We start from the raw sequence: 9464 nt of genomic DNA, 5'->3' as shown, positions 1-9464 counted from the left end.
GACTTGCATTTACCAGTCTATACGGTGCCAGGGACTATGGAGGAGGAGGCCTTACAGTTCAGTAAGAGAGAGAAAACACCTAGGAAATTATATAAGGTAGAATATGAACTGAGGCTGTGAAGAGGCCTGCCAGTTCACTTTCAGAACTTTCACAGCTTTAAGAGCAGGAGAGAGAGAACAGCTATAGTTACAATGTTGTCACCAGAGGTGATGTTAACATTGATGCCGTAACATTGTTGAATCCATAGACTGTATTCAAAATTTGCCAATTGATCTAGTTGTTTTAATTATAAAAACAATGTCTAATGGTTCATTTTTGCTTGATTGCAGCCTCCATCACCGTGAAAACACTGCCCTGAGCCACTTCCCACAGCCCTCGCGGAAGCTGCCTCTCAGAGCCTTCTCTAAAAGTAAGTAGCCATCAGAGGTGGTGGCCTCTCTGGGCTTCGGGCTGCTCATCAGCTAATTGGGATGCACATAGTATCTGTTCCTCAGGGTTGTGGTTAGGATCCAAGGACATGTGCCTGTGAGGTGCCCACACGCCTGGCATGGGTTCTCACGGAAGCAGTAGCTGTTGTTCTCTCCCTGTTTTCCGGCTGCCTACAGTCTGTTGTGTGACTGTCCCATTTAGCATTGGGCATTTGTTCCCAGTCTTTTCCTACTGTAGGTGGCGCTATAGTAACATCTCTGCATCTTCAGGATATATCTGTAAAGGGCGGACTGCTGATTCAGGTTTATGTATTTTACAGTTGGGTATTTACGCCAGTTGCTCCTCACAGAGGGTAAACCAGTTTCCCTCACACAGCAGGGCACGCCGTGGTACATTAGTTCCCCACCCCCACACTGTGGGTTAGGAACTTTTTTGATCTTGAAGCAGCTATGTGAACCCTTTTGAAAATGTGTATTGTCCTTATTATCTAAATACCCTTTTTATTCATCATACCAAGAGCTATTTTTAACTGCCCAATAAGAGCACCTTGGAGTAGAATGAGGTGGTTAGCGAGAACAGAAGCAAAGGCTTATTGTAGTTAACAGTAGCGCACCTGGGTGTTATTGAATTGGCCTGTGTGCTGGAACACACAGGAACCACGTGGAAGAGGGAGATGGGGAACCTCCTGCATTAAGCTGTGCTTTTAGGAAGTGGCAAACCCAGTGGAGCAGTGGTCAGGAGGGGCGAGCGCTCGTATTCACTGCTTCCTTTTGGAAGAGTAAATCAAGCCTTTGAGAGGCAAGAGAGAGAGGCCCATCATCGGAGAAATACGCGCCGGCATTAGGCTGAGTGGGACCAGTCAGTCCAGGATGTGGCCTAGTGCAGGGGGGATACAAGTTTTCTCATCACCAAATATTCCAGAAAAAGAAAAAGTGTTCTTGCTTTTTGACACATCTTTCCTGGTCGTCAGAGGTAGAGTATTTAGTTATGAAGTAGTCAGGGTCCACGAGGGATCATTAGAGGGTGGAAGAGATTAATGACGCCCTCGCTTGCTCATTGAAAAAAGGAACAGAGTGGAGGGAAGTGATGCCAGGAGCAGGGCGCTCCTGCCTTGGAGTCGGGCCTACGAAGGGTGTGCTCTGGTTCTGCACAGGCGACTGGGAAGTCAGCTCTAGAGATTTTGTTTTAATAACAGTTGTATTAGTCAATAATTCACATACCATAAATTCACCCTTTTAAGTATGCATTTCCGTGTTCTTTAGTATATTTTCAGGGTTGTGCAACTGTCACCACTGTCTACTTTCAGGGCATTTTCATTTCCTCCTTGCCCTCCCATGAAAAAACACTCGACCCATTAAACTGTCCCTCCCCATTCCCCCCCCCACCCCCATAATCACTAATCAGTTATGGTACATTTCCTATACTGGGTATCTATAATAATAGAATATGCTAATTAAACCGGACAGCTGAATGACCTTCCGGACGTCCTTCTGGATGAAGCCGTGGCTGCTGCCGCTGCGGCTGCAAGGGCCAAGCCCCTTGCAGGAATTTCGTGGATCGGGCCTCTAGTTTCATATGAATGGAATCACACAATGTACAGCTTTTTGTGGCTGGTTCTCTCATGTCATGTTTTCAGGTTCATGTTGTAGCGTTTGTCAATACTTCATTCCTTTTCATTATCACATAATGTCCCACTGAATGGATAACCACGTTTTGTTTACCCAGTCTCCATTGGGGGTCATTTGGAGTGGTTTTTTTGGCCTGTTACGGATCATGCTTCTGTTGAACATTCTTGTATAAGTTTTTGTGTAGATGTGTGTTTCACTTTTTTGAGGCACAAATGGTTTTCAAAGTGGCTGCCTCGTTTTGCAATCCCAGCAGTCGTGTGAGTGTTCAGTTTCCCCCCGGCCTGGCCAGCACTTAGTCTTTTATTATAACCATCCTAGTGGCTGGGAGGCGGTAGCTCCTGTGGCTTGAGTTGATTTCCCTAATGACGAGTGATGTTGTCTTGATTGGTTAGGCCGCTCTAATAAAGTGTCACACACCAAGTGGCTTAAACAGTAGAATTAATTTTTTTGAGGTTCTGGAGACTAGAGGTCCGAGATGAGGGGGTCACGGGGTTGCTTCCTTCTGACGGCTGTTCCATGCAACTTGTCTGGTGTCTGGTGATTTGCTGGCAGTCTTTGGCTTCCTTAGCTTTAGAAGCATCATCCCTAACCCTCACCCTCACGTGGCATTCTCCCTGTGTGCGTGTCTTTGTCCAAATTTCCCGTTTATAAGGACACCAGTCATTGGATTAGGCCTCATCGTGATGATTTGATTTTGACTTGACCTGTGGAGACCCTCTATCCAAGTAAGGTCCTGTTCTGAGTGACTGGGGGTCAGGGTTTCAAGATATGAATTGGGGGAGGGGCACATGTTGAGCATCTTCTCATGTGCTTATTGGCCATTCGTGTGTCTTGTTTGAAGATATGTCTCTTCAAACCCTTTGTACATTTTTAATTGTTTTTTTCTTCATTATTGTTGAACTGTCAGAGCTTACGAGATTTTGCATTTGAGAACAGTAGTGTCCAGTAGGAAGTGTCCAATAGGAACTGGACGCCTTGCTAAAGTGAGGTCAGAGAGGCCTGGGTGAGAAAGGCTGCCTGGCTCTCAGCCCTGGACCTGGTGGGGACGGGCTGGCCACCTGGATCAGTGTCTTGACCTCTTTGTTATTCAGTGTTTTCTTAAATTCTGTGACTGTGGTGGCAATTGGGGCGCCTTGTAGTTTCACAGGAAAGATGCTTGTCGCTTGCTCGTTGATAGAATTTGGAGACAGAGGGTCCCAAGTAGTGACTCAGGTGGCACCTGCCTGTCAGATCCCTTGAGAGGCCACTCACCTGCACAGGCTTCTGAGACGCATTGCCTTCTCCTGGCCCTCCTGTTGGCGCTGGGCTTGCATGACGCATTCCTGTCCCTTTTCCCAGGCTCACCATTTCGCTGTTGTTGGTTTTTTGTTCTTACAGATGCCAGAAAAGTTCACACTGCCCCTGCTCGAACCTTGTTCCGGTTGCGCCCCCTGCCGTTTCTGGTTTTGACTGGCGGCGGCGGGTACGCAGGTTACCGGCAATATGAGAAGTATAGGGAGCGAGAGCTGGAGAAGCTGGGATTGGAGATTCCACCCAAACTCGCAGGTCACTGGGAGGTAGGAATAAGACGGAACCGCCGTGATTTCTCATCTAGCACAACCGCCCGTCACTTTTAAATGCTCCAAAGTCGAAATGTTTGAAAAAGTGAAATGCGCCTTCTTGGAGCTCATGTCTCCAGTGGGCTCTGGCCAGATACAGAAGTTCTCTCTTCCGTCCCAGACCTCCCCAGGGCGCCCCACGGGCTCGGAGTAGAAATGGCCTGCTGCTGAAACCCTCAGAGTTCTTGCCTGATATTGGGGCTGGCATCCTGGCTGCTCATGCCTTCTCAGGCTGAGGATGAGCTAAAATGGTTGGATTTTGGGGATGTGGTTAAGTTCTCACCAGAAACCAGACTGAAATAATCAAATCCTTTGTCCTTGTTGCTCAGATACTCCCCCCACTAGAGGGCCACGTGGTAGGGCCAGGCTGCGATACTGTTGACCCCGGGGGTGATGCATAAAGAGCTGCCTTATTCCTCTGTGCTTCCCGTGGCCCAGGACCATCCCTGACTCAGCAGATATTCAGTAAATGTTGAAATCGAATATAAGTGTGTATGTTTAAAAACTGCCCCCTGCCCTGACCGGTTTGGCTCAGTGGATAGAGCATCGCCCTGCGGGCTGAAGGGTCCCGGGTTCGATTCCGGCCAAGGGCATGTACCTTGGTTGCGGGCACACCCCAGTGGGGGTATGCAAGAGGCAGCTGATCGATGTTTCTCTCTCATCGATGTTTCTAACTCTCTATCCCTCTCCCTTCCTCTCTGTGAATATTTAAAAAAAATAAAAACTGCCCCCTTTGCAGCTGTATTTAACAAATGAAAATACAAAATACCTATCGGTCTTGGCAGCCTGGGTGGAAGGGGGTGAACGTGAAGACGTTACGGTGTTTGGAATGATGCCTGGGTGTCCTCACGAGCCGCTCCGTCCATGTTGGTATCCAGTGCAGCTGGTCCAGGGCGTCTACGAGTCCCAGGTGCTCCTCAGGGAACTAGGCTGTGTCACTTTCCGTCTGGGCCTTTGTGTCGCCACCTGTAAAACAGTGGGTCACCCGGCTGGAGGGGCTCGGTTGAGCGTCGTCCTGTGCACCCAAAGGGCAGGTTCAGTCCCCAGTCAGGGCAGGACGAAGGCAGCCGATGAAAGTTTCTCCCCCCCTGCTCTCGCCAAGCGTGTCCTTGGAGGACTTGAAAACGAGAATAACAGTGTTTGGATTGGAACATGACTCCAGCTCTAACGGTTCATCTAGAATTGTTGGCGTTACCTGCTACGTGTTATGTAGGCTTCCTCCCCAAATCCTGTTTTGGCTCTTGGTGTTGACCCTCTTCCTCCAAGAGAAGCAGGGGAATGGTTTCGCTTGAGTCCCACAGTCCTGTGGGACTCCCTTCGTCGGCGGGCCATGCAGGTTGCGATGTGGCCGGACCCTGAGATGTGTCCGTCTGTCCTCGTGTGCCTACCGTGGCACCGTGGCCTTTATAAGAACCCACTCAGACCAGGAGACCGAAGGCTTTCTGTCCTCCGGCGTTCCAGCACAGATCCGCAGCGAAGGGCAGGCATCGAATTGAGCGCACTCCGGAGTCTGCCGGCTCTGCATTCTCCGTGACCCTCACGGCCCCCAGTAAACACTCTCCCTGGAGAGCAGTTAGTGCTGCTGAGCTGACTCATAACCGTCCTCACGTGGTAAAGCCAAGCTGCTTCGCTCCGGCCCAGCACGTGTCAGGCTGACTCACCCTGTGAGGAGCTCGCAGCCCTCAGGAAATCCCCACTCACCTCAAGAGGATGTACATTTGGGAGAAACTTGCTGGTTCCAAAACCATGACAGACCGGTGTCAGCAGCTGTGTTCTCAGCACCCACCATTTGCGCGCTTGGGGTGACCGCCATACGTGAGGCCGGACCTGACAGGGATTGTTTGTAATGAGGGCGGGGTTGGTTAGCTCTGGGGTCAGCCGGTGACTGGTTCATGGGTCGATGCTCAACCACTGAGCCACGGCAGCCGGGCAGACTGTTTACTCTTCGGTGTCCTTGGTTACAGACGATGGGGTTTTTCGATTTACTGGATGGTTGTAAACTGCATGGCCTTTACTCAGGACGAGGTTAGCCCTGCTCTTGCACTACGGGGTGGCTCTCGGGGATGCCTACTCAATGCCCTGTATTCTGTGAGGACTTCCCACGGGCCTGTTGACGTGCAAGTATCTCCTGACCCCGGGTGAGCTGGGATTGGCTCCCAGCTCTGAGTGTGCGGTAGAGCTCCTGGGAGTTAAGCACCGGCATGTGCGTGGCTTTGTAGTGGGCAGAGCTCTGGACCTCAGAGAACCCAGCTCGGTATTAGTACCGACACCTCCTTTCATTGCCAACTAGCAGGACGCATGGCAGCAGGGGCACTTGGAGGGTTTTTGTAAATTATTATTTTTTTAGTGTTCTGGGACCAACTCCAACATTTGCATGTGTGTTTGGGGGTGTATTTCCCACACCAGCAAACAGGCTCACACTAGCTGGGTGTCCTACAGTTCAACTCAGTTCTGACAGTATCTGCCCAGAGCGAGCGAAGGACTCTGGGTTAAGGGCGGATTCTGCATCTGTGTGGCAGTTGAGATTTCAGATACGCTGTCCTCTTGTCTCCATAAGTCAGAAAGCGGGAACAGAGCCTTCTTAAGTACCTCCTAACAAGCGGGGTGAAGGTGTGGCCGGACCCTGAGCTACGGGGTGATGCCAGGCGTGGTGACTCCCGGGTTTCTGGGAACATAGCCGATGTGAGTTCCATGCAGGGTGACTTCTGGTGACAGATTCCCCTCGGTGCCTGGCGTTTCCTGTTGGTCCTTTCTTGACCTGAGGACAGGGCCATGTGGTGGGAAAGCTGGGTGATGGAAATGGGCCCGTCGGGGAAGAAGCCGTCCACACGGCCCTCCTGCAAGCCACGGAGGTGCCACCAGGGAGGTGACAAGCAGGGGTGGGAGGCCTGTGCTGCAGAGGGAGCTGTGGTGGCAGCCGGCCCTCGCATCAGGCGTGAAGAGCTCCCGGAACACCAGCCCCAGCCTGCAGCCTGGCACGCGGAGTGCTGGCCGCGTCCTGCCTGAGTGGCTGGGTCCTGGGACCTGTGTCTGCTGTCCACGCTCGGGCAGCTTGTCCCGCTGTCTGCCTCCGTTTCCTAGCCCACTTGTCCTGGCTCACTGGGCTCAGTTTCAGGTCTGACCTTAAGTTTTCAATCCATTTTGAGTTTATTCCTGCACATGCACCTTGTTCTCTTCTCACGCTGCGTGCCACCCTTCCTCAGAGCCACCGAGGGGCTCCCCTCCGCCTGAGCCGGAGAGGCCTGCAGGCTGGCAGGGCGGCTGAGAGACATTTACAAGCTCCCATCTTCCTCCCCCCTCCCGCCCCACTGGCCCCAGGGAATGGGAATCAGCAGAGAGCCCGTGCCACCCTGTCCCACTGCCTCCTGGGGCCCTGGCGCTCAGTGGGGAGCTGCAGGGGTTGACCTGGAGGGGAGGTCTGTCCACGGGTCTTGGTGGCCAAGAGGCCTGAGGCTTGCAGAGCCTCCCAGTGGTGAGAGGTGGTACTCCCACCCGCCGGAGTTGAAATGGAGGACCCAGTTGGCCGGAAGGGGCTCATTCTGAGGGGAAGTAAGCTTACCACAGGCTCTTGTTTTCCCAGAAATGATCTGTCAGCTATTGTCTGGGATCCAGAAGGCGTTTCCCTACTGAAACAGGGCCCCAGGCGGTCAGGCCCGAAGGCCGGAGGCTGATCCCAAGGCAAACCTGGGGCATGTTTGTGACTTTTCTGAACACCATCCCCTGAGGGGCTTTGAGTGTCACAATGAACTCTGGAAGATGGTGTGGAGCCACCTGATTGGTCATTTTACCAGGGAGCGTGTTGGTGCCTCCACTCAGCAAATGAGAAGCTGGCCTTTCGACCCACAGACTCGTGCTGGTCTAGGTGCTGGTCTGGGTGGGCCGTGCTGGAGGCTCCCGGGACCTTTCTGCTGTGACGCGTGCGGCCAGGACTCTGGCGGCCTCCTCTGTGCTTTAGCTCCTTTTGATCTTGTCAGGTGGCATTTGCTTGGCGTGTTGAGGTGAGAAGGGTCTGACGCCTCCACAGGGCTCAGAGAACGTGGGTCCCCGCCCGCTGCTCCTGCGGCTGTGGGAAGTCAGGGACGGCCTGAGCGACTGGTTCATGCCATTGCCTCCCTGCGCTCCTCTGGGCAGCCAGGTCTCCGGCAGCCAGGTCTCCGGCAGCCAGGTCTCCAGGTTGTCGTGGAGAAGGTGCTGGTCCCAGGGAGGCCTGGTGTGGGCGGTCTGCACGCCCTGGTCAGCTACTATCTCTTCACAGCCCAGAGGCGCCCTAGAAACCACATTCTCCGTGGAAGAAGTGGGGCTTGGTTTGGTTCAGGAGCCTGAGCCAGAAGAAGGCGCCTCTGAGCAGTGTGACCAGCGGGTTGCCGTGCTGCCCGCGTGGCCGGCACCCCTGGCAGCCGGGCCCCTGAATCCTGCCCTGCTGTGGCCGAATGGGCAGGCTTCCTGTCAGCCCTTCCCCTGGTCGGATATGCTAAGTGCGTCATTCCATCCATGTGTGGGCATGCGGATGTGGCGCTGGCCCCACAGGCTCGGGGTCTGCCGTCTAGTGGGTAGAAGGCAGGTCTAACACTGTGTGTACACCTGAAACTAATGTGAAATAAGGTTGGCTGTTAACTGTAAGAGGAAATAAAATAAGACACGTCCTGAGTGCTCGGCCCAGGGGCACACCTGCCCCCTGGGCTTGTTTGCTGGTCCACAGATTTCTGTGCCGCGGGCGTGGCCACCCACAGTGAACGGGGGAGAGGAAGCCGCGTGGGGCAGCCCGGGTCTCAGGATGTTTCACTTTCTCACTTGGGGGGCTGGACAAGGCTCCTTGGCCCAGAGAAGTCACAGGCACCTGAAGGCCCAGCCTGCCCACGGGTGGGTGTAGGGAGGGGGGTCAGGGAGGCAGCTGCCCAGACGACCAGCCCCTGCTGGGGACTGTGGCTCCCAACCCGCCATGTCACTGGGGAAGTGCCCTGACTGTGATCCAGGGTGCTGGTCTCCGCTTCCCCTTGAAGGGCCCCTGGGCAGGCGGGGCTGGGCCGGGAGGCGGAGCACAGCTCCCGGTGTCTGGTGTCCGCCCTTCTGTCCCGTCCCACTGTCTGAGTGGCTGGAGGCTGAGCCCCGCCCTCCAACCCAAGGCTTTGGCGGAGGAGCGGCGTCTCCGGCTCCCTCTCCCTCATCGGGTGCAGCCCGGAAGCCAGCGGGACAGGACCACCTGCCGGTGAGTGAGCTGGGCTCCTCTCCACACCCGGCTGGGAGGCCACCAGCCCCCGCAGTTCAGGGCACCCCTTTCCGGCTCAGAGCCTGAGGCCTGGGGGCCCAAGGAGCCCACCCCACCGTCTCCCCCAAGTAGTGGGCTTCCTGGCCCCGCATGGCCGTCGTGGGCCGGCCGGTTGGCTGAGCTCACTTCCTCTGCATCCTCTGGCTTCTCGCAGCTTTAGGGCCGAGAAAAGGGAAGTGCCTCCAGCGCCGAGAGCTCGGCTGGTCTCCTCTGTGCCCCCCAAAGGGCCTGAGGTGGGCATGGGGGGTGGGGCTGCACTATTCCCCAGCGGGACCTGGCCTTGTCAGTACTTGTTGCCCCCTCCCCGCCCCTCACAGGGTCACGTGCTGTCCTTTCTGAGCCTCATCCCTGCTGGCGGGGGGGACTGCCCGAGAGGAGGGCGTTTCCTCTGGGAGAGCCCTGTCCCCCCTCCCCGGCTGCCCCTGGGCCATCTCTGCTTCCGCTTCTCCAAGACGGCCCACCCACGTCACGGGGAGAGCATGGCTCCGCTCCTTCCTTGTGAAGCTGCCTGTTTCTAGCCCTGGAGCAGGAGGAAGGGCTGG

At 54.8% G+C, this 9464-nt stretch overlaps 1 protein-coding gene across 1 annotated transcript in view; it reads left to right on the top strand.

The window, feature by feature from the left end:
* The first annotated feature begins 330 nt into the window (after positions 1–330).
* PISD (phosphatidylserine decarboxylase) overlaps positions 331–9464 on the top strand; it is a 17709-nt gene continuing 8575 nt past the window's right edge. The window contains exon 1 of the mRNA XM_006762093.2: positions 331–410. The gene's annotated coding sequence lies outside the window, so the exon portion shown is untranslated. The remainder of the gene's footprint in view (positions 411–9464) is intronic.

Source organism: Myotis davidii, unplaced genomic scaffold, assembly GCF_000327345.1.
Source record: "Myotis davidii unplaced genomic scaffold, ASM32734v1 scaffold478, whole genome shotgun sequence".
NCBI classification, from domain to species: Eukaryota; Metazoa; Chordata; class Mammalia; order Chiroptera; family Vespertilionidae; genus Myotis; species Myotis davidii.
This window is presented reverse-complemented; position numbering and strand designations above follow the sequence as displayed.